The sequence below is a fragment of the Haemorhous mexicanus genome, chromosome 2 (genome assembly GCF_027477595.1).
Source record: "Haemorhous mexicanus isolate bHaeMex1 chromosome 2, bHaeMex1.pri, whole genome shotgun sequence".
NCBI lineage: Eukaryota > Metazoa > Chordata > Aves > Passeriformes > Fringillidae > Haemorhous > Haemorhous mexicanus.
Genome location: NC_082342.1, coordinates 17,019,165 through 17,043,965, shown reverse-complemented (window position 1 = coordinate 17,043,965; position 24,801 = coordinate 17,019,165). Strand labels below are relative to the sequence as shown.

The 24,801-nt window shown below is 43.7% G+C and overlaps 1 protein-coding gene across 22 annotated transcripts in view; it reads right to left on the bottom strand.

The window, feature by feature from the left end:
• Positions 1-24,801, bottom strand: part of ZPLD1 (zona pellucida like domain containing 1) — a 145,336-nt gene that overhangs the window by 81,576 nt on the left and 38,959 nt on the right. For 9 of the 22 annotated variants that reach the window (XM_059836920.1, XM_059836914.1, XM_059836933.1 and 6 more), the window contains one exon: positions 20,050-20,145. The exons of 6 other annotated variants lie outside the window; for them this stretch is intronic. The gene's annotated coding sequence lies outside the window, so the exon portion shown is untranslated. Of the gene's footprint in view, positions 1-4,513; positions 4,700-4,969; positions 4,992-5,061; positions 5,208-11,998; positions 12,052-20,049; positions 20,146-20,634; positions 20,926-24,801 lie in introns of those variants that run through there. 7 more of the 22 variants (XM_059836894.1, XM_059836884.1, XM_059836903.1 and 4 more) reach the window with 6 other exon arrangements.

The window sequence follows — 24,801 nt, the reverse complement described above, 5'->3', positions numbered from 1 at the left end:
GATACTTGGAGGCCCACCCCCTAAGGCTTTAAATCTTTAACAAACTAGGCAGGAAACTAAGATCTGAATTAGCTAAGAAGGTCTCCTCCTTCCTCCTCTTGAAAAGGAAAAAAAAAAATTAGCATGTTTTTTCCTTTCTCTGAAAATAGATTCAGATTTGAAATCAGCAACAACAAACATTTTAATACTGTCCATTTCTAGCACGAGCTTTTACATTGCATGTGATATGTCAGTCCTTCTTGCAAGGCATACTCATAGACAGCATTCTGGAGAACATAAAGCATGCCTTGCTATCATGTTTGATGGTATCTTAACTGTTACTTGCTCTGCCCCCACTGAGAAACCAGAGTGAAACAGGGAAGTGCCAGTTTAGAAAAACCCTCACCCTCAACCAGCTCACTATTTTTCTTTCACAACCAAAGGAAGTTTCATTCTGTGGCAGAAAGAGGTGTCAGCCTCGTAAAGATGCACTTCACTTCTACACGCCAGGGGTTGCTCTCTATGGCTCTGCTAAAGCTACACAGGCATCTGGAATATTGTGGCCCAGAATGATTAGGGTCATTGTAAAAGACACATCCCACTTTCACCCACAGAGCTATGCAAAAGCCTCTAAAACATTAAGGAATTAATTTCTAATTCTTCAAACCAGGAGAACTGAGAAGGCAAAGCTACAATTAGAGAAAGCATAGTCTACCAAAAAGCTCACCTTCTCCCTAGCTCCACATTTAAGAAGAAGAATCTGTCCTCTTCTCCCCAGCCACACTTATTTTCTAATTTTCCTTTTTCAGCCATTTACACACTCAGGAAAATGTATTTAATAGCTTCCAGTAAGTCATACTCCAGACAGTAAAACCTCTACATACTGGTGAGTTCAATTTGTGTCCAGCCCAACAACTTTTAACAATGCAGACAGCCTCCTGATTAAAATTGCACTGAAAGAGCAGATAAAACAGCACACATCTTTACTGTCTTTTTATCAAAACTTTTAAGAGCAAGAGCTGAAAAAGCAGCCTTTATGAACAAACAGTCTAGCAAACCTCATACGTGATAGGTATGTGCATCTATTACTCTTTATATTTAACCATGTATAACCAAAGAAATAAAAGTGTCTTCCCTTTCGGATGGAAGCTGCACAAAAGTATCGACCATAGAAAGGCAGAGCCTGCATTCATGGATTTGCAGTACTGAATTCAATTAGTCTGATTTTCCTGGGTCTACTCTAGGTAAAGAAAGCTTTCCCAGGAAACTGCACTTATATTCCAAGTGATAAAGGAGAAGAAATTTAGTGATTTGCTTTGAATCATCACCTAGATGCAAAAACATTTAACTGTCTGTTTCATCCTACACAAGGCAGATGCCCAAGTAACTTTATTATTTGAATTATGGAATTTTGTATCCTACTCCCGGCTGAAGTTTTGTCAGAATCCAAGCTAGATATCTTAACAAAGAGCAACAAATCTGAACAAGATTAAACATTAAATCTCAATCAATTCAGATTAAAGATTTCATGTCACCTAAACACATAGTAAAAAGTTCCTAAAAGCCATTAAGACAGCACCATAATTATAGTCAATATTTATTTAAACAAATGTCTGCATTTATAGAGCAAGCACTGCGTACTTTGGAGTGAGGCACGTTTTTCCTAGTAACTGACTTTCCACCTGCTGCTATCAGGCATCCAGACACAATGCACTTATTTGTGACCAAGACTTCTTTGGTTTTACAAGGTTGAACAGCTCTATAATTCGTTCTACATTTTATACTTCCATTTCTTTTTTTACCTGTATGAGGTTTTTTAAAAGAAAACTTCATAAAAAGGAATTTGTCTGTGCATATATATATATATATACACAAGTGTTTATAAATACAGAAATATATACAAGCATGCACCACTACCCTGTACATTGGTACTTGTGTGCAATTATACATTTTCTCTGTCTCATAATTAAATTTGATATTGCTGCATAATCTTTTACACAGTCTGAAACACAACTGGGATAAATACTTTTCCAACTGTTTATGTTTATTGCCAAGTTTTCTATTTTATCTGGATGTACAGAACTTCAAAGAGGAACTCCTCCAAACAGATTCTGTTCCTGCCAGGTTACTTGAGATGCACACTAATAAGCTGCTAATATCATTGATTAAAGCTACTCTACCCAAGCATTCTTTACTTGGGCTTCAGGAGCACTTCTGCAAAGTTCTTTGAAGATGATCAGTGTAAGAGGATTCTACTTCAAGAAGTATTAGATGCTGTTTGACTCAGGTTTCCATTCTTCAAAAATACCAGTAGTAGTGATGTAAAAATACTCCCATATAGCCTGATTTTTTAAACTAATCAGTCAACTTGGAATCACATGCACAGTTTTTCTCTCCCAGAAGTCACAGAAGACTCCTCTAAGATCCTTAAACAGGATGCAGCTCCTTTGTAGAGAAGACTTCAAAAGCATCACTGCAGCTCTCGTTCCTTGTTCTCACTCTTTTTTTCTTGTGTGGGTATGTCCTGGACCCTGCATCATCTCTCTTGCTCCTGGTCTTTCAAAAATGAGCTTCACTTCTCCTCTTGCACCCCACCTTCTTCTGTTTGGGAAGAATTGCTGTGTCAGTTTCTTTCCCTCCCTGCAAACCTATTGTCCTTTAACATTTTTCCCCCTCCTTACAAGTGTCCCCACAGTGGGAAACCACTCCCACCACAGCCTGCCATGCACACGGCAATTTCTTCCTCTCATTTAGGTTCAAAAGCCAAGCACAACTAAAAACTGTTCTGTGTGTTAAAAGAGGCTGACTGATCACTTAAAAAACATGATCAGTGGTCAGAAATTAAAAGACCCCAAATGATCAATTGAAGACTCCTCATGTCTTCTAGAAAATGGAGATAGTGTCACAGGATATCCAGGCTAGGCACACAGCTGAGTTTAGCAGTCACACAGTCACAGAATATTCTGAGTTGGAAGGAGCATCGAGTCCAACTCTCAGCCCTGCACAGGACATCCCCAGGAGTCACACCATGAGCATTGAATTGTGTGTGTTCATGACCTTTTTTTTTAAGGAATCCCAATCAGAAAGATGCTGAGAAAGCAACCATTTTTCAGAAATAATTTAGTGCAAGGCAAACTAAATAAAGTGGCCACATGATGCCAGCATTGTCTGAGAAACAGCAGAAAATTCCATTCCTAATCAAAGTATGTGGATTCATTTCTTTTTCATTCTAACCATGTTTTTTAAAGTTTTCTTTAGTGTGCACACATCCACCCTTTCACTTCTTATTTTGCTGCAACCTTTTCATCAAGACTCTTTTCAGCCTGCTTGGATCACCCCACGAAGAGTGTGAAGCCCCCTCCTTCCAGTACTACAGAGATTCAGCAAACCTGTGCTCAGCCATCTCATGACTCTCACCCCCTTCACAGCTTGTTTCTTCTTTCTGCTTTGCATGCCAAGAATCAACTCAGACTTTCTGCTTTTACATACAAGGAAATCCCACAGAATGATGCATTTCCACCTCACTGCTTGGGTTTGCTTTTAGCAAAAGTCTGATTTAACTTTCAGGTCATTACAAATTTTGATCTGGATTACAGGAAAGAAGAGAATAAGGATGGGTTTTTTCCCTCCAAAACAGAATCCTCCTGTCCACCACAGTTTCTCAGTTCAAAATTGTCTTGTAAGAGCATCCAAAGTTCTTACATTCTTGCTTATATTCTTATATTCAATATTCTTGCTCCCTTCCATGAGACCTTGCTTTCAGCTTTGTGATGTACACACGCTTTCCTCATTTTTCCTTAAACGTTGAAAACCTTCAGAAAGAGCATAGAACTAGAATCATAGAATCATTTAGGTTGGAAAAGACCTTCAACATCACCAAGTACAACCATTAGCCCAGCACTGCCACTAAAGTCCACCACTAAATCATATCTCTGAGTGCCACATCTACACATCTTTTAAAGAACTCCAGGAATGATGATTCAACCACTTCCCTGGGCAGCCTGTTCCAGTGGTTGACAACCCTCTTCATCAAGAAATGTTTCCTAATATCCAATCTAAACATCCCCTGGTGCAAGTTTAGGCCATTCTCTGTCATCCTATCATTAGTTGCTTGGGAGAAGAGGCAAACCTCTGCCTCACTACAGCCTCCTTTCAGGTTGCTGTAGTGAGAGATAAGGTCTGCAGTAGCCCACGGGCTGAGCCACACTCTCTGCTTCTAGCAAAGCTAAATTTTTCAATAACTTGGTCCCTCTGCTCTGAGACCATAACTTAAAGAATTCTGAAGAAATTGTTACACTGTTAAACAGAGGCTTCTTTTTTTTTTTTTTTAATAAAAATTAGAGAGACTGAGCACTTCTGGTTTTTACAGTGATATCCAGTAGATATGGACTTTCTCCCCAAAGCTTTTTATTTCTCTGTGTATATGTTGCCACTTTTATAAGAACAACTTCTAGGTGAAAGAGTTCTAGCTTACATTTTTTAATGCATTTGAGATGTATTGATTGGCAGGTCAATTGCACACAAATTGACCTACCCAAATAAATCCATTCCAGCGTCAGAAGCTGCAGCTTGAACTCCAGGCAGAACCACACTTGTCTCCCCTCTCTCACTCCTCAACAGGGACTTGCTTTGCTTGCCTTCCCCTCTCACTATGGTACACTGAAACAGAGCAGAAGTACACCCACACCTGCTCTTCCCAGGCAAAAAACCCCTAGCAAATCAGAACAGCAGCATTTCAAATCTCATGTTGTAGAGGAGAAATACACAACAGCCAAGGTCAGACATATCAGGTACAGACATTTGGCACAAGGATAAATACTTCCCTTTGAAAATCCTCAGCAGAGATTAGCTGGAGTCTCTATTCAGCTAGACCTGCCATACAACCCTGGCATTCATCTCTCTTCATACCAAGTAAAATATTTCAAATGGCTCACAGCCATGCTGATCTCAAGACTCACATCCTAGCACAACAGAAGTTGATCCCTGTTACCTCAGACTCTGTGGAATTGTGTCAATGCAGATTTCAAAAGTGCATTCAAATTCCCTTCACAGCAACAAGAGGGTGAATAAAGATATATTTACCTGTTTCATTTCCTCATTATATTCCCCAGTGCCTTAACAAAAGACGTGCTTTCAATGAGGAAGGTGCTAAAGAGAGCTGGCCAACAGCAGCCTCCAGCACTCCCAGCCTGTTAGGCCACCATGCAAGGGCAAAAGGCACCTGCTTTGGTGGAAAAGCCAGAGCTTTAACCCAGCTGATCTCATTCAGCGTTGCCACCAACAATGACCAGTTGACACACTCTTTGTCCTAGTACCACATCTACATTTCCTATAGCTTTGAAAACACAGCCACCACATTCTTTACTATTTCTTCAGTGAAAACTTCTATTCTTTCTACACAATGGGATAAGCCCATATTAGAAAATGATCAATATGAATTCAGATAGAGCTCTTTGTGCAGAGTCTACTCCACAAGTTGAGCATACAGTGAGGTGGAAGAGCTGGATTAAGTGACATGAGGCAGGAGAGGGCCTAGCCTGGGTACTGCTCATTGTCAGGACCCTCCCCTAGATATCCCACCAGTACTGGTGAGGCATAACAGCACAGCTGCTCCCGCCTCTTTCAGCCAGACTGATGAGAACAGGAGTGATGTCCATGTCCTGACCACCACCCTACAGGTGCCAGCTTGCAGCTGAGACTGAATCACAATCCTTGGAGGCTCTGGGTGTCACAGCGTCACACTACCCATTGATTTCCACTTTACACAGTGCTTTAGAAAGCCTTGTTGCTGCCCTGCAGCCCCACCATTTCTCAAAAAAATAAGCTAGCATGCCTAATTTCCTCAGCTCTGCAACAGGCAGGTGTAATTTCCAATAAATTAGTGGCATCTGCCCTGAAGGCAGATCCCAGCTCTCCTGGAGAGCCCCAGTACACAATTATGTCAGAGCCAGGCAATAAAGGCCAAGGACCTTTGTATTCTTGGCCATTGCTCATCATTCCTTCATATCAGAGTATGCCCAACACCTCTTCCACAAACATGTTTTTTTAAAGTTAAAAACACAAATGAACTTTCAACATATTCAGCTTTCACCTGCTGGATTCCTTTTGCCCCAGAGGTATATGCTATGAAATTGGGGCAATTTCAGAATGATGGGAAGACAACCAGTTTGTTCATGATACAAGAATCCATCACAACTTCCTTCACTTCATGATAAATAAGGTACCTCTGCTATTTGATTTACCCAGACATTCTTGGTTCAACATTTAGAGCATTTGAAACAACTTCACCTTTCAACAAAACTTTTTAAATGTTGTGAAAGGGGGGAGGATGGCTGCTCAAGCAGGTTGGATGATCCTGTTCCACATCAGAAATCTAAAAAAGTGACATAATTGAAGTGTCTGGAGAGTATTACAATCACTTGGGGTTCATTGTCTAGCTCTCAGTACCACATAAAGGAAGCTGCCTGTTAAGTAGGGAAAGAAAATAGTTTTGCATCAAAAGGTGCATCAGTATAAACATCATAATGCACAAGTGTCAGCTTCTGCCTTTTATTCAGACAATGAAGAGAGCAGAGAGCCTATCTTAATGTGAAAAGTTATATGCTTCTGTCAGAAAGACAGCAAATTTGAAAGTCACAAAACAAAAAATTGTAACATTCTTCGCATGAACTGAATTCAGTTACACCTTAGAAGATGCATATTTGGTTATTCTAAAAATCCCAGAAATGCAAATTAAGTAGTGCAAGACATTTCAGATGACTTTTTGTTCCCACTTACTAACATCAATTGCTGAAGCAGATAAAGCTCTGCACACCTGTTTTTCTTTTAATTTACCAATCTGTTACTTTAAAAAATGAATTTCTAGTAGAATTTCAAGTGTTCTCTGAATGCTATATAAAACTTACAAGCTGACAAAATGTTGATCAATACTAAGGGGTCCACTCTTACTTCAAGAGACAAGGAAAATAACAAGAATTTCATTTTACGACTCAGATCTTTTTCTTAGCCATAAAGCTAAATCATTTAAAATGTTCTTATCTTGGCTACAATATGGCTTTCAACAGCATTGAAATGAAGAATACTCAGAATGCAGTTGAAGAGTTTTTACAACAATTATTCTTATATTTTTTATGCTTAAGGTTATGACCAGTATCCATCATCCGTTACACATAAGCATTTATTTGAAGTGTATCTTTTTATACAGCTCCGTGTCAGTTGGCTATTTGTTCATACTATGTTGATACTGGAAGAGATTTAAGTGTCCTTACCATATCATGCTATTTCTTCAGTTTCCTGGCAAAGATGTCTAATAAAATACCTGCCAGAGCAACTTTGCAGAGTCTCTGGAAACTACTTCACTTCCTTAAGTGACTTGGCAAACCTTTGCTAGCAAAGCCAGAGAACATAGATGTGTCTGTTTGGATTTCTACCTGAGTTCATGGCAGAATTCTTTTAGCTTACAGCATGCCAGGAGCTGGGACATTTGGTTGTGCATCCCCTAGCACAGCGAGGTCTCAGATCTATAGCGCAGAGCAGCAGCAATATCTAAAAGCAGAGGTTTCCTCTTTATCTGTCCCAAAGCCCACCTGAAGGCACTGCATCATTTCCAGTGCTGGGCCTGACTGAACCACTTGTGCATCCTCTGGCCAGCCTGCATCAGAGCCAGGAGCTGAGGCTCTTGTCACTGCCAACCCAGCTCTGAGGGTCAGGGACAGAAAGTGAGGGAGAAGGGATGTGGGAAACCTTGTATTGTTCATGGAGGTTATTTGCTGTTTAAGACCTTGAGTCATGGGGAGTTCCCCATGAAGGCAGAGAAGACTGTAAAACCACATGATCACATAATATTGTAAAAACCCTGACCAAGTGCATGACAGAAATTCTTGGGTGACTTTCAGGAAGTTACTGTGAACACCCCCTCAGCAGGGGAGCAGTAACATCCACACATGCCTTGCTCTGCCTTCCACCACAGTGCCTGTTCACCTGGCCACTCCTGGAGAGAGAACAGGTTCCAGACAAACTGGTGAAGCCCTTTAGGTGTGCTCACCATGGCACTGTTGGACAAACTTGCCCAGAAGAGTCTCCAGTCCTGACCTTCAAGTGAGCTCCTTACAACCAACATGGACACAACACCTGGACAAGGCAGGTTTATACAGTGCAGCCACAAGAGGCTCCACGTTTAACTCTCTCCCAGTTGTATCCAGGCCACAAGGTACCAGCACAGCTTCTCCCTGCCACCACGTGCTAGGTAACACAAGCACACACTCAGTACCTCTGCTCTGCCTAGAGCTACTTGGACTGACAAGATCATCTGCCTCTGAGAAGGGTGTGTTTTCACTCCAGAACTAAAATCAGATCACATTCACATCATGGTTGAGCAAGCACACAGATTTGTGTATTTAGGTCCTTCAGTATGTTCATCCAGCACTGAACTATTTTGATTGCCATGCTTTAACATGAGGAATGTGTCTCTTAGGCACGAATGTGTTGACACCGTTCAAGAGAATTAAGAGGCAGTATTGATTATTCCTGCCAGAATCAATTCTTGTGACTGGCAGTAAATCCAATCAGAATCAAACTGTGACTTCGATGCCCTGAAGCATGCATGATACAGTTATTTCTAGCTCTGATAGACTTTGTTTCTATTATTTATATCTCCACCATGTGCTAGCTGTGGCATGGCCATGTAGCCAGAGTTGCTGGCCCAGGAGCCTCCAAGAAGAACAAGGCACCCTGAGGCCAGATAGAACCACAGCACCATACAGGCACCCCACTCACTTGTACACCCTCCTACCCACCAGCCATGCAGCAGGCAAGCTGGCCAGTCTCAGACTGAGACACTTGTTCGCACTCAGCAGAAGTGGAACAGTCCAGGTGAAGTAAGGAGGATGACACTGTAACCACGTTATGTGGGTGCAAAGCATTCCTTGTTTCTAGAAACAACTCTGTCTCTACTTGGTTCGGAGCAGACCTGAGCCAAGAGAGTTCCAGGCATCCACGTGGCTCCTGCCTGGCTGGGATCTGAAAGCCATCCAGAGTGTGGAACCAGCCCCCCCAGTGCCTCGCTGAGCCTCCAGGGCCAGCAGCAGCTCCTGCAATCCGGCCAAGGCATCTCTGCACACACAGTCCCATCAGGCCGGTGACTGGGCAGGCCCTGTCCTGCATTAGATGTATGACACAGTAAAATTCATGAACTATGACCTCTTTCTGAAGGGTATGGTCATGGGCAAGCCTACAATACTTAATTCGATGTGTCTCCAGACCATCACTGATGAACTTTTTGTTAAGGAGGCAATTGGTGCCTGCTGGAAGAGCAAACCCCCCAGAGCCCCACCAGCACACAGCCAGCTGCACAGCACCAGGTGAAGATAAATCCAGGCACAACCTGCCAGTGCAGCCTCGGAGCCTAGAAAGTCAGGGCTTCAGCAAAAGTGTGGCCAACAGGTTGAAGCAGGTGGCTCTGCCCCTCTATTCCACTCCTATGAGACCCCCACCCCCCTGCAGTGCTGCACCCAGCTCTGGGGTCCCCAGCATAAGACTGGCCCAGAGGAGGGTCACAGAGAGGATGCAAGGGCTGGAATATCTCCCATATGAGAGAATCGGGGTTATTTAGCTTTTAGGGAAGAGAATGATCCAGGGAGACCTTATAGCAAACTTCTGGTACACAAGGGGGGCCTAAAGAGAAGACTGGAAAGGACTCTTTATCAGGCAGTGTAGTGATAGGATGGAGAGTAACAATTTTAAATTGAAAGACAGCATTTCAGTAAATTCTTTAGTGTGAGGGTGCTGAGAACTGATTTGCCCAGAGAAATTGTGCATGCCTGGAGCTGGTTATCCAGAGAAATTATGGATGCCCCCACCCTGGAAGTGTTCAGGGCCAGGCTGGCTGAGGCTTTGAGCAGCCTGGTCTAGTGGAAGGTGTCCCACCTATAGCAGAGGGAGGTGAAACAAGATGATCTTTAAGGCCCCTTTCAACCCAAACCATTCTATGATTCTCTGGAAATTACTCCTCATGGAGAGCAAAGGAGGAAGTGGAATTGCTGACTTGTCAGGAAAAAAAAATAAGAAAACTGATGTTGGTCACTTCTTGGTCAAAGACGGAAATTTTTTTAAGTCATAGTGAAACCAAAGTGTGCTGTGTGCATCAGCTATGTCAGCCATACCTGTAGTGAACCAAACAGCAAATTCTTTCAAAGACCTTCCAGTCCTACTCCCTTCACATCCATAAATAACTTTCTCTAAACCAATATGTGCACTAGCTTCTATGCATGAGATTAGTAAACCATTAAATATTTTTGATTTTAATAAGTAATGAAACAAGTCGTTCTGCACTGAATACAGAATTTCCCAGTAGGGTAGCCACATTTTCTCTTGGTGTAGTTGCTCCAATTGATTTTTTTTTAGTTCAGGATTGAGTCATCACAAATAGACTAGAAATTTGCTCTACCAGTGAAGGAGCTCCTTCAACAAACTACATCGAAAGCAAATTTCAGATGATGATTAGAGTATAATTCATCCCTACTGTCACAAGTATTGACCCTTCCCATTATCTGAGAAATATCAAAATCTTCATTACAGCAGATGTTTGGGGTTTTTTTAATTGATTAAATGAAAATTCTAAAAAACAACAATCTATTCTTGCTGGATTTATGGGTATGAGTTGGTTGACATCAGCCTGCAAAAATTAAGATTTTTGATACTCTCCACAAGTGCTGCACTGTGGAGTCAACCACAAGCAACTGTGTTTAGTGTCTGTAGAAGGCTGGATTCTGGCAAGCTTGCACACCCTTTCACACCAGGGAGGAGTGGACAACACCCCTGTGCATGCAGCCCACAAAGGCAAAACAGATGTTTCAAATCACGGTGTCATGTCAGAGACATTCCCCATGAGGTGAAGTACTGCCCCAAAGGAGGCAGTTAAGCAATGCAAAGCTCCTTTGTGTCAACACAAAATGCCCAGATGAAGCCTCCTCTTCCCCAGTGACACAGCAGGTGAGGTCTGCCCCAGCAGAGGAAGGGGCTCTGAGTCCCACTGAGCACCTCCAGCTCTGCCCTCTGGCTCCTTCAGCCCCACTTCAGATTCTGTGCAAAGGCCCGTGCCCCAGCAAAGCTTGAATCAAGAGCACTTCCAAACAATTCACCTGCTCTTCACATTACCCTGATGGAAGTGGCCACGTTTAATGGCCAAAATGCTGAAAGCACAAATTTCTGAAGACCAAGGAATGTGGGAAAAGTGCACAGATATGCTCAGGGCTAAAGCCTGTGAAAGAATCCCAGACAAGGAAGTCATTTGCAACTCTATCGCAGATATAGACCGCTACAAATCACAACAAATATGATAATAATAAAAAAAAGTCCATGAACAAACTTTGTTTTCTCCAAAACATTTCCATAATGATATATTGGCTTTCAGAACCTAATGTCTTTTTTTGGTAGAAGACTTCAAAATATATCTAAACTTCAGTTCATCCATCAAGCTGTTCCTTTGAACAGTCACCTTCAGATCACTAGACTTTGAGCTGCTTCTCTGACATTGTGACAAGGAGGAGGCATGATAAATTAATGAACTCAAAGTGGGCAGGAAAAATGCAGAAATGAGATATCAGGGTTTGCTTTATCAGTTAGTTAAAGAGCTAGACTGCTTAATTAAGAAAATGTAGGATAGCATCCTGTTTAAAGCAATTACTGAAAATAAGACAAAATTTCCAATCCTGTAGATGTCAGAAACTGGTGTATCCAGCATGTTCAGATGGCTTTAAAGCTCAAACCAACACAGAGGATTTGCTTGGGCACTTCAAAATGCCTGCAACTCCACCCCTGCAGACCATCAATAAACAAAAGAAGAGGTAGACAAAAAAATGAGAAGTAATCATACCCTTTACTGAGCAGATGTGAACAGAGTGAGGCACTGCTTACCAGGGATCACTGCCTCTGGGGTCAGGCACTCCTGGGAGCAGCTCTCTGCATCCCCCCTGAGCTCAGCCTGTGCCCTCCCTCCTGCACTGTGATCACACCAACCTACCTAGCCTCTCACATCTGCTCCATCAGACTCCTGTAGCTCCCAGCCACCTATTACCAAGATAATTAAATATTACTACATTTAATTAATAAGTTCCCTCAGAAAACACACTCATATGAGCAGGGTTTCTCCTGCAGCCCTGTATGGGTCAACAGATTATTGCTCTGGACTGATTAGACTTTCAAAACGTGCCGCCTGATGGGCTGTTCCTGGCAGGGCAGGAATAGGCAGCAGTTACCAGAATCCATGTCAGCACAGCCATTATGTAACCTGGCACTGCTCACACCCTTGGCTGCCTGCCTCTGAGGTCCCTCCCTTGCCTGCCCTCCAACACTACCAAAAGGAAAAGAAAACAAAGGAAAATCCAGGAGGCAGCAGGCAAGAAAGCTTTGTGACCCTGAATTTTCTCTCATTGACCAAGTGAACACAGCGGGAAAGGCTCTTCAGAGTAACTGACAGCTGGGGAAATAGGAAGGGTCAGAGCATAGGAGAAAAGCTTCAGTTAGAGGCACTGTTTCTCACTCAAGAATGTGAACATGGGGTTTGGTGTGCTTTGTGCTTTTTTGGGATTTTTTCCGCTCCTTCCTTCTGCGCAGGGACCCAGCCTTAACCAAGCTAAAGCTGGCGCAGAGATGTTAAAGCCATGATTCAGAAATGCTGGTTTTGAAGTTCTTGGCTCACAGAGAGATTTCCTGCATGACCTTGGGCAAGTCATTTCTCTGTACAGCACTTCAGCCTCTAATCCATAAGGCAAAGACAATGCCTCACAGGCAAGTTATGAGGTTATTAGTGACTGCAAATAGCCATGATGATGGGAGGCAGAGAGGCAATCAGGCAGATATGGAAATCTACCTCCTGCAGGATCCTGATCCCTTGGGGATTCTGTCCAAGATCAAACCTCCCACAAGTAAAATGGTCACTGTCTAATTAACACTGATTTCCAGGCATGTTTCAGCCTCTCACACTGAAATTGCATTTATTATTGAAATATGGCTGAATCAGAACAAGATGGACTGTGGGTTCCCCCCTACATAGAAAAGTTTTCCAGATGTGAGGGAGAGAAAAAGCCCCATCAAGCCCTTTGGTCTTCACCTTCTGGACTCCACACTCACTTTTCAGACTTGCCTCTTTCCCTCTCCATTTCCACTCCTGCTAGAAGGGATACAAACATTCACGATGCCCTGGTCATAAAGGGTGGTTAAATATTAAATTCTGCAGACTAGTGGGGAAGCAGATGATCCCAAAGTAATTTTGAGGTTTAATATTCTCTTCAAATTGCACTGTCCTGTTTAAATAAAAGCTCAGATAAATGTCCATCATCACAAGCCTCTTGGGCGTCTCCCATGAGGGCTCCCACTTTGCCCAGCAATTCCTTGGCCCTCCAGAGTGTGTCCTAGTCAGTTCAGCACAGCCATGGCTCCAGAGCCCTCACCCACCCCTGGAGTACAGTCACAGAGGGAGCCACACAAAGTGTCCCTAAGAAGGATGCAGCTGCTTTCTGGCCCAGCTGTGGGGCTGCCCCTCAGCCCCCAGCACTACAGCTCTGCCCTGCTCCAGGCATGGGCAGCACACCCTGGCAGAGCCGAGTCCTGTCCAGCACCCAGGGGGATTCCTCTATTTTATTAAAACAACTGAGAATTCATTCTTTCAAAAAAGGGCTTTGTTGAGTGAATTCTAACCTGCTCCAGTCAAGAAGAGAACTCTACTAATTTGTAGCTGCTGTGTTCTAAGTTTTTCTTTGTCGATTCATACTGTATGATTACTCACTGGGCATGTTTATGATGTTTTACCAAAAGAGTAATAATACATGAAGTCATAAATTAGGAAAAATCCAGTAAGTAGTTGTTAATTAATAACTTCAATCCATCAAAGGCCTTTGACCTTTACCCCTTTGAGCTGGAACCCTGAAAATAATCATATTTGCTTCCTCTATTTTTGTTAGTTTTAGAAAGCATCCCAACTTGTGTTATTTATTTTTTAAAATTAAAAAAAAAGTGAGTGAGTGGACTCCTACCCTACAATCTAAAATATACAATGTTCTGTGCTGACAAAACATCCCATGCTGTAAGTTACTGGATCATGACTAATTTAACATCATTACTTCAATTATGGTGTTGACTGAAGAAAGAAAACATTAATCCAGGTTACAGAAGACAAGTATGCAGGTTAGAAGTGATGGCTGAAAACATTACCAAGTGCAAAATATCTTGCAGACTTTGAAATTCCAGCCTTCACTTGACTTTAAATCACTGATCAGCCAGTTGTAAGGCAGGAAGAAACCCCCCAGTAGGAATTCATGAAAGCTCAGTAACTGATCAGGCTAACATCAAAATAATTGTGGAAGATCTCACCAGAAACATGAGCACAGCCATATGAATTGCACTTGCTTTTTCAAGAGAGCTTCATAACATATGTTGTTTGCATTTCTGTGCTGCCTAGAGGGCCACACTAGGAGCCACAACATAAGTTGTCTTTCAAACCTTCATATCCTCTTGGACAACATATTTAAATTCTTAGGCCAAGCTTTTGGGAGCAGCTAATGATTTTGCTGCTCTTCTCAATGTATGTGCAGGACACAGGCACCTGCTCTCTGAGAATAGAGCTCTCTCACCTAAAATTCCGTGGCTAATTTTTGAAGATACACCAGCAGCACCACATTGTCTTATTTAGAAGCCCAGAAAATTGTGCATCTCTTTAGCTTCTTTTATTCAAGAAGTCAAAATAAACGTGAAAATTTAAACAGAAACTCTGAGACTTCGCCTCGGTGCATTCCTGTAGTGTTTGTCAGCGAGGCGGGGAGGAGTGCGAGAGCTGGAACCGGCACAGCACACAGGAGGTGTCGCAACTCCAAACATTTCAGTGCCCCGGGCTTGCCCTCGCTCCAAGCAGCTCCCGAGCACAGCACAGCGGCTGCAGTATCGGTCAGGGCTGCTGCAACCAGCGTGAAATACAAAGCTGTGTTTCGTGTCAGGTACACACAGGCAACGTGTGTATTTGTGATTGTGATATGTGTGGAAACCGACCATGGGACAGTTATAGAGACGAATTCTAATAATAACTGAGGAAAGCAAAGAATAGAAGAAGGTCTTTGAACTTATCCTTTGTTCACAATTAACTTTTATAAGTCTTAAGTTGATTTAGGAGCATTTCAATTAAAGCTTTAAGATGTTGTTATTTGACAAGAACTTTCTGCTTGTAGTTAGGCCTTAAAGAGTTTTGCAATAATAACCTTTTGAAGTATAATTTTAGAATATTGCTTGTAGTAAGGATCTTTGAAACTATAGCTTTAGAATATATAAAAAGGAAGCATGCTTATCTCAAGGCCTTAACAAAACAGTGAAAAGCAGCTTGAGAAAGAAAGATGAACATCAACTCAATGATTAATAGTTTCAACCAAGGGAAGCTGGATATCGCTATTATGAGATTTATAGTCCTTGAAATTAAAAGGTGGACCCACATCTGGAAGCTGGACCCCACCAGCTGGGATACTTCTTTCTTCTTTCAGAAGCCAGACCCCACCATCCAGGGATACTCCTTTCTGGGGTACATCCTGAGAAGACTAAGACAATAGTGTATAGAATTGTGTCATAAAAATTGGGAATAGAAATGCTGATGAGTAAAAATTGGGAATAGAAACTGCTGAGAAAGCTTATGAGTACCCCTATAAATACCTGTAAGCCCCAACCATCGGTGTTGGGGCTTTTGCATTTGGAGGGAAACTGCCCCCACTGTACCCAGCGCTGTATTGCTCACACTTTACCATATTAATTATTAAATCGATTGCTGCTTGAATATTGGCCTAGTCAAGCTCTCATTTATAACACCCACTTCCAGGCTGGGCTCCGTGGATAGGTGAGGAGAGAGGGAGAGCAGGAGCAAGAGGGACTCGGGGGGCTCCCAGACACCGTGCTCACGCTGGCAGCGCTGCCAGGAGCCTGGCACAAGGGGTATGTCCCTTCCCAGGCTGGCAGGAGGCACCATGTCCCCACAGCTGGCCAGGGACATTCGAGTGTACCGAGGCTCTCCTCCTCACAGCGGTGTCACTCGTCGGAGCGGCTTTAAGCGCAGAGCTGTAGCTGGTGAACATTCTCTCCCCCTCTTTCACAGCCCTGGCTCACCCTGTCAGGCCCTGTGTGGGCTCTCACTGATACCTGCCAAGCACCAGGGTTCCTCCTCCTGCCCCCACCTCCAGATCACACTGATAAAATGAGTCAAGAACATGTCAGCAATGAACGGAGGTGATCAGGAGCAGCGTTCCACAAGCAAGTGCAGGGTCACCTCCAGAGACACAGAACACCTCAGCAGTTGAAACAAGATGCTAAACACAAGGGTGACTTCTCCAAAACAGCCAACACAGGCCAAGGAAAAACAAAACAAAACAACCCCAAACCAACAGCTCTGCCACTTGCTCTTTTGTTTACATCTTGGTTTGGATTTCAGGCTGAGATCATATTCCTTGGATAATGAAAGCCTTAGGCAGCAGCAGGAGAGATTACACTGAAGAAGGGAGGAAGAGCACTTGAAAAATGGGAAGGAATAGCCACCTTTGTAAGCACAGGCACTGAAAAAATGTTCTCTTAAGCTATGTATGGCAAGTCTCACATGCCAGGGCTACACGCATTTAATAAGAGATTGGGTAAAGCCAAATCAATTCCATTCTGCTCGCACTTAGAGGGACAGAACTTTCTTGTAATTGCAGCCAAGCAGCACAAAAAAAAAAAAAAAAAAAAAAAAGTTATTTCACACTTGTACGTGGTGACTATATCTGAAAGATTTATTTGCAGATCTGTGGACCTAACAAATCTGCAAAATCAAAGTGGTTTTGAGGGTCAGTCCGTTCATGCTACTGTCCATAATTAACAGGAAGACTAGCTCAGCTCACTATCCAGAGTCACAGCTACAAAAATGCTTTGTCTTCCCCAGGCTCCCACCAAATGTTAACTAAGGCATATTAACAGTACCTCTCTTTTGTAACAAAACCAAGGCCCAGGCTCAAACACTTATTAAATTGGGCTGGTTTTTGTCAGAAGGAAATAAAACTATAATTGCTCAGAGAGGGCCTTTATGCCTGTCCATAGCTACTACCAGTTCAATGGGTAAGGCAAATAATAGAGGCAGCTTGAATTAAGTACAAATATTCCTTTAGAAGTCACACTGATATAAATTATTTATCTCTTCGTGGATGAATTAGAAAAAAATAAGGACATTAAAGAAACTGCAGCTAAGTCAAATGATTCACAAAAATCAGGAAAAAATAAATAAAGCCTCACTAAAATTTTACACAGCATCAGCACAAGAAAAGGTACTTGCTGCCTGGAGAACACATACAGAAATGAGAAATAATCATATCTTTTGGGCTAGGTTTTCGTCACCACCTGGTCTCTTAGCCAATAAGAGAATCAACATACAAGCACTCTCTTGGCCACAGCCATAGGGAGCAGGTCCCATCAAATCTTTCTGTCAATGTTTCATCCCTCTAGACAAGAAAATAGAAATGTGATAATGCATTTCCAGGCCTTTTATAACCCAAAGGAGGCACCTTAGAGCCCACTTACCTCTTCTCCAAAGGGGATTCTCCCTTCTATAACACATTGATGTAACTATCATCAGCCTCTTCCAATTTCCTCAGCCCTACTGCTGCGTCTCCCTCCCAACGAAGCCCAGGTGGGCCTCTTGACATTAATCTCCCCTGTTCCTTTAAAGAAGGGCTGGTGACTTACCAGCAAAGGGGAATTACACTGGAATAATGGGAAAGAGAGTCTTGAAATACTCAGCCATGCAGAAAAATCTCATGGCATTAAAGATGGGGCTATTCTGTCTGAGCTGGAGGTGGGTCAGCCTTCACAAGCTGTATCCTGTGTTGCTGGAGTCAACAAAGCCAAATCCATTGTCTCCAGTGGGCACTGAATCCAGCTCCAATGGAGTATAACCAAAAATTAGCCTGTTTCTTGACACATACTATTATAATTCAAACAGCACAAGCTTTCCAGTCCATGATTAATTATCATCTCTGCCTTCCCCCATCCTTCAGACTTTGAATTAATGGACAGGGTAATTAGCATGGGTTGGGAAGGAGAAATCTGCTAGCAGTGATGTGTACTCACAAACACACATGCTCACGTGTGAGCATTCAATGAACTGATGGGGCTCAGCACCATGATAATAAATACTGAGGCTCTGAGTCAGCTATGACAAAGCAGTTTTTCATCTTATCCTTTAAAAAATAAACAGAATTTTCAGGTACTGTGCGTCATATCAGATGTAGAAAACAAAGTTACTCACAACTAAAGTTCATGTCCACTAACTGGAAAGCAGCAATAATAGTCAGCCACTCCTGAAAACTGGGCTGGAGAGTAAGACACATAAAAAACAACCCACAGGTTCTGGTACACCTCTGGCAAAGGTCTTATGATTGCTACTGTTTTTCTTAGCAGTGCCAAGTATCATGCAATTAAGACAATCTGGACTCTCATTAAAACAAAATTAAGTTCCCGGAGCTCAGAAGTGCTTCAAAGCAGATATCTTTTAAGAATCAAAACCAAAGGCAAGTGAAACCTGAGTTTGTAAAAACATCTATGTGCAGATCAGTTTTAGAAGCTCAACTGCTATTTTGTGTGTGTGTGTGTATGTGTGTGTGTGTGTGTGTGTGTGTGTGTGTGTGTGTGTGTGTGTGTGTGTTGGTATTAAAAACACTGGGTTATGGAAGTGATGTGGGATACACACTCACCACTGATAAAGCTCAGAAATAAATATAGACATGAATGAGAAAGTGGGTGTGGTATCACAGAAGAGTTTGGTCTGGAAGACACCTTGTCATCTCATCCAGCCCCCCTGCAATAAGCAGGGACACCATCCACTGGACAGGTTGTTCAGAGCCCTGGAATGTATCCAGGGGTAGGGCATCCACTCTTTCTCAGGACAACCTGTTCCAGTGCCTGACCATTGTAGAAAACCTTGCCAAAGACCAAGGCCTAAATCCTTACAGAGTTTGTTTTTCTAGCCCATAAGAATTGGCCAATTGCAAGAAAACTACCTCAAGAAGCATCACATTGAGAGTCCAAATGTGCTTCCATACTACTGGTTGGACATCCTAGGCATGGGCAAAGGAACACTGGAAAAAATAACAAGTCTACAACATGATTGTTTAGGAGCTATGAGTCAGCCAGCATGAAAATTGGTGTTAATCAGTATATTCATAGAAGCATAAGCCCTAAGACAGGGCAGCTAAATCCACTCTGATCTTGGGTTTGGTGCTACAGAGTGCTCATGCTTGCCTGATTCTAAAAAGCTCCAGTATTCATTGGAAGAAGCCATTGTGCACAAGCATTTCCCAGTACTCCTTCTCACATACAGCCCATTCACTTTTTTAAAACCTCAGCCATGCAGTGTGCCAAAGCAGGACATCTGCCCATGCTGGCCCTTTGCCCTCAGCAGTGTGACTCCCTGGTGGTGTGGAAGCCAAGGGCTCCCTGGCACTGCCAGATGGCTGGGTCATGCCCCATGTGCTGGATGGGCAGGTCCCCTCTTCAGCTCCTCACCACCGGGCTCCTGGCACATCTACCCTTACACTGCCTGGGCCTGAAACCCTTACATTCAGAGAAGTTCTGGGAACAGAGAAGCACACAGCCAGAGAAGTGGCTGGCTAAAAGCCAAGGACTCTAGTTTTCCTTCCAGTATGGATTTCTTCAGTTCAGCTCAAACGCTGATACAGCCATTAAAAGCACAGAAATAGAAAATCCCTCTTGGGTCGTCTTGTTCACTGTCCTGGAAGCCAGCTCAGAGAGGGCCAGCATGGCCCATCTAACAGCTGGTTTTTTTATTACTTATTTATATTATTGATTTATTAATTTTTTTAAAAAATGATTCTATGAGAATCAATCAATCAACACGCAATGCCAGAGTGGCACTCTTAATACATTCTCTAGTCATTTGTCCAGTCTTCTATGAAAATCCGTACAAAATGGACCTCTTCCCCCAGGACTTTGCCCTCCAGCCTGTCTTCTATAAACACTTTCCTAAACTGGAGCTTTGATATTTGGGGTACTGAGGGTTACCTGTCTTTTTATGTAATCTTCTAGGCTCCTAAACACATTTCTCTTTCTTGTCAATACACAGAGTTGTTGCCATCAGTAGCTTTTCATTATCTGGACCTGTGGGAAGACAATCACTCAGGTTAGAAAAATAGATGATGAAGCTCCTAAACCCATTATGTTTAGAGGAGTAACCTACCTTGAAAAAAACAGAAACAAAAGGGGGATGCAGAACACTAACAGTCATATTTCTCCCTGCTGTGAGAGAGCATCAGCAATAGTTCTGGACAGCCTGGATATATCAGTCCAAGGGACTCTGGGCAGGCTGGGTGCACACCTCTGGGATTTTTGGGACACCCAGAGGCTCTGGCAGAGCAGCTGCAACTCTTCCCCTTGCTGCACTGTCAGAGATCAGGAATCCCAACAGCAGATGCACAAACTTAGCACATTTTGGGAATCCAACAGCAATATGCCCTGTCCTTGCTCCAGAAGACTGCAGATGAGAAGTGATTTAGGGTGACAGCTTGGATCTGCCACCCAGCTCAGAGCAAAGACAGATGTCACTCCTTGGAACAACTGCAGCAAAGTTACACAGAGAGAGTTACACACCTGCCTGAGAAGACTGTTGGGCCCTGTTACCACCTTCTTGTCACAAAACAACTATGCCAGTGACACAGGGGAGGGCTGAAGGGAGAGATGGGACAGGCAGGAGGGACAGCACCTACAGGGAGCCCAAAACAGAGGGAGAAGAGGACCCTGCACAGCAGTGTCAGGATCAGAGCAGGATTTAGTGTGCAGCTTCCCCACAGTTCAGAGACAGCACAGAGAGCTCAGCCCCGCAGGGTGCAGTCAGCGCCAGCAGGACCTTGCACAATGCAGTGGCAGCATGTCCCCAACCCCAGGGGACACCTCCTTCCTTGTGCCCGTGGCTGGCAGGGACACCAGCAGCAATGCCAGCAGCAACACACCCATCTGCTGCCTGGAAGGGTCGGCAGGGCAGCTTAGCAGGAGAGGGGTTAATTCATCCCTCCCAGCCATGGATGGAGATGCAGAAAAAGCCAAGTGGGATCACCATGCCCACACCCTGTTTAGTTTGGATGGCAGTGGCCAAGGCTCAGAGTTTGTGTTGTTTGTGTTCATTTCATTTCCCCACAATGCTGAGAAGTCCCAGCATAGAGACAAGTCATGCCAAAATGGGAGGGTGTTTTCCAAGCCTCTAGCTGAGCCCCCTCTGGAATATTGACTTACTTGAGGCAACAGCACTGAGCATCCTCCTTGGCCAGGCACAGGGAAGTGGCATTCACCACCCACAGCCCCTGGCCTGGCACAGGGAAGCAGCTTTTTGTGCAACCAAGGGCCAGCAGCAGCTGCAGAACCCAGCCCTGCCCTGGGTGCTGCCAGGGCCTTCTCCATCCACAGGGGTGAGCAGCTTGGCACTGCCAGCTGGTCTTAGCTGGATTCAGGGTGAGACTCCTCAGGGGTGTCCAAGACCATGCCCAGCCAGAACTTGTCCACTCAGGGAGAGCACCAGCTGTGTTTTGTGCAGCTTGAGCTGGAAGTGAACCTCAGCAGTGAAGAGCAGCCTTAATTACCCAGCCTGACAAATCCCACACTGTCAAATCCTAGGCTAAGAGAGATGTGGGGCAATTGTTGCCTCCATGGGCCTCAGTAATAAAAGGCCCAATGCCCAGGGAGAGGGACTGTGAAAGAGGAGGGTTTATGAAAAGATTTTATCATCTTGCCTTGTGAGAAACTGAGTTCAAAATATTGATGTTTTTCAAGCGTCTCTCCAGAATTAAATGAGACTGTGTTAGTTGTCTCATGTACAGTCACAGGGATGAAAACTCTGCTTCTGAACACACCCAAATTTTGGGAAAGCTTGGGATTTTATGACTCAGTCACATTTTCCAGCCCCCACACCCTCACAATGAATAAACACCACTTGCATTTGCTCTGTAATACAGTGTTTCCTTTACACATCATGGATTAAAATCCACAGGCTGAGGCTGAAAAATAGGCATTTAACAACATCATTCATCCTTGCTGTACTGACCATAACTTCACAATGTTTTGGTAAATTTAAAGAAACAATATTTTAAGCCAAACAATATATAAATTCACAGCAGTTAATAAATAGTTGCTGACATTTTAATAGGTGCTAAATCAGAGAACAAAGGAGCTACAGAGACAAGCACAACAACAGTTATTTTATAAATATCTGTGTCACATTATCATCACATTGAGGTCTGTATCACTTTTGTAAAGATCAACCAGTCATCCAGACAAATCTTGAGCCTCTGTTTATTTCATGGTAGAGCCATTTGAACTGTGCTTTTCACTGTGGGTGGAGCAGTATGCTGACAATCTACCACCACCTTCAAAATTAAAGGCATACCTAGACTTTGTGAAACCAAAAGTAAAAGACTGAGTAAATCATCTTGCACATTTGATACCAGCACTGCTATCTAAAGCCAAATGACATTTGGGTTAGGGTTTAATTTCCCATTTTCTGTTTCCTGGTCTCTCTCCTCAAAAGCAGACAGTGTGGATTATCCTGAATTTGTCCTGCATTTGCCAAATTGTATGGTCATGCCACAGACCACCTTCTTATACTTATTGTATGTGCCAATGCTAATCACTACACAGTAGAATGAGACTTGTTTGCATGATCCATTATGAGAAAATTTTGCACATTCTTCCATTTTCCTTATCCTGATCTTATTGACTTGTGATCTAATTCTCACCTTATTCTTACTGCATAATGAGTCAGAAACACAAATTAAAATTAATCTATGAGAAAAATATTTACAGCCTGTGAGCTGTTTACACATTTTTTTAATGGTGCTGTGACGTTTCCCATTGTGAGCTGATTATCTTAATTGCCCAGTATTGCTCCTGTTTCCTGATGGAATGCCACTCACGTGAGTGAGAGCTGTTCATAAGCATGCTGTGAGGCACCACCAGGGTACAGGACACACATCCATGCACAAACAAGGAGATGTCTTTACAGCAGGGCAAGGCAGATGATCCTGCTGTATATGAGGATCTCACTGCTATTTTCTAGATGCCAGCATAACTCTTTGCCTGCAGGTAGCCAGTTTATTTTTTAAAAACTGCATCTGTGCTTTAATGTACACAATTGCTGCCCACAGAGACTCTAGCTGAGAGACAAAAAGAGATATTTGCACACCCACAGCCATTCAAAATTCTTTGCAAAGGGGACAAATTGCACAAAATCCTGAAGTGACTGGGAGAAACAGATGTGCAAGACATGGATGCACCTACCACAGAACAGATGAGAAGAGTTTAAGGGAAAAAAAAGCAACCATTGAGGGGCACTGTGATGAGGACATTGAGGACCACAGTGCTTGCCTACCAGGCACCCAAGCAGGTCCAAGGCTGATGGGGTTTGTAAGATTCTGCTGCAAAATGTTACAAACAGGGCTGTGCCAGAGATTGGCATTGTTGTGCAGCTCTGCTTGCAGGAGGAGAGGCACCCCAGCCTCCACCCCACAGCCTCCACAAAACCCAGCAGAGACCCAGCAGGTGTTAGCTCCCCTCCCCTCTTCACCTCCAGCCCCCAAGAGATGATCCTAACAGCAGACAACAGGGCTGTGCAGCTGCCCTGCTTCCTCACCCCATCCTGGCCCAAATCACCTTCTTGCTTCTGCCACTGCTCCCTGCAGGGGTGGGAGATGGAAGAAGTCATCTTCCTGTGGCTCAGACTGGTTAAACCTCTTGAAGGGAGGGGACTTTCTTCCTTCCCTCTGCCCCCAGAACTAGGTGATACCACATTGGCAGCTCAAGTAGAAAAGCAAAAACCAAAGGCACACTTTGGTGTGGAACCAAAGGCATGCTTTGAGACTCAGCAATGCTTTCTAGATTCTGGCTGAGACCTTCTGTTTATTTATTTTGTCAGATACTTTAGTTGTCTTTGGTTTCCCTTGTGTAGCACTCTAACCTGTATCTATAACACTCTAGCTTGCATTATTCAGAGTCAAAAGCCTGATCATATCCTAGTTAAGCTCTTTGTTATTGATACCTGAGTGCAAAAACATTTTCTTGTTATTGGTTGAACTGTAAATGCTATCCACTGAACCATGACAAAGGAGAAACAGCAGCTTTGCAAAAGGAAGTATCACAGAAACCAGCAAACCAACCAAAGTGGTCCTGCCCACTGTGAGAGCCCCTCTAAGCCCTGAAGGGGAGCAGGAGGTCCCATTTAGGAGGCTGTAGGGGAACTGGACTCTGTGGCAATCCCCAGCATCTATCCCAAACTGGGAGTCTGTAGGCAGCCTGCCTCTTCTAAGTCCAAACACATGTTGGTGTTTCCAGAGCTGGAGCTCAGGCACAGACTTGGGAGATGACCCAGTTTTGCAGAGGCATCAAAACCGTAGGGCAATGACCCAGATCTCTGAGGGCACGTGCGAGTACCTGCCCACAGCTCTCACCTCACCCCAGTGCCAGGCTGAGGAAGAGGAGAAGTGGTGTCACCACCCAGAAAATACCCACTGGCTCTGTGAAAGCCCCAGTTCATGCATTTCTGTCACCACCAGGTGTTGAAGGAAAGCTCTGCTGCTCCCTTAGGAAATTATTCCCCTGCAAGCTGGAAGGCCAGGGGAAGTGCCTGAAGCCATATCAGCTCTTAGCCAGCAGGGCTTCCAGGCTGCAGCAGGGCTGCTGCTTGCCAGCACGTGGCCATTGTTCACCCTCTCACCATTGTTCACCCTCTCAGGGGAGCTGGTGGTGATGCCAGCCCCAAATGTGACACGTTTG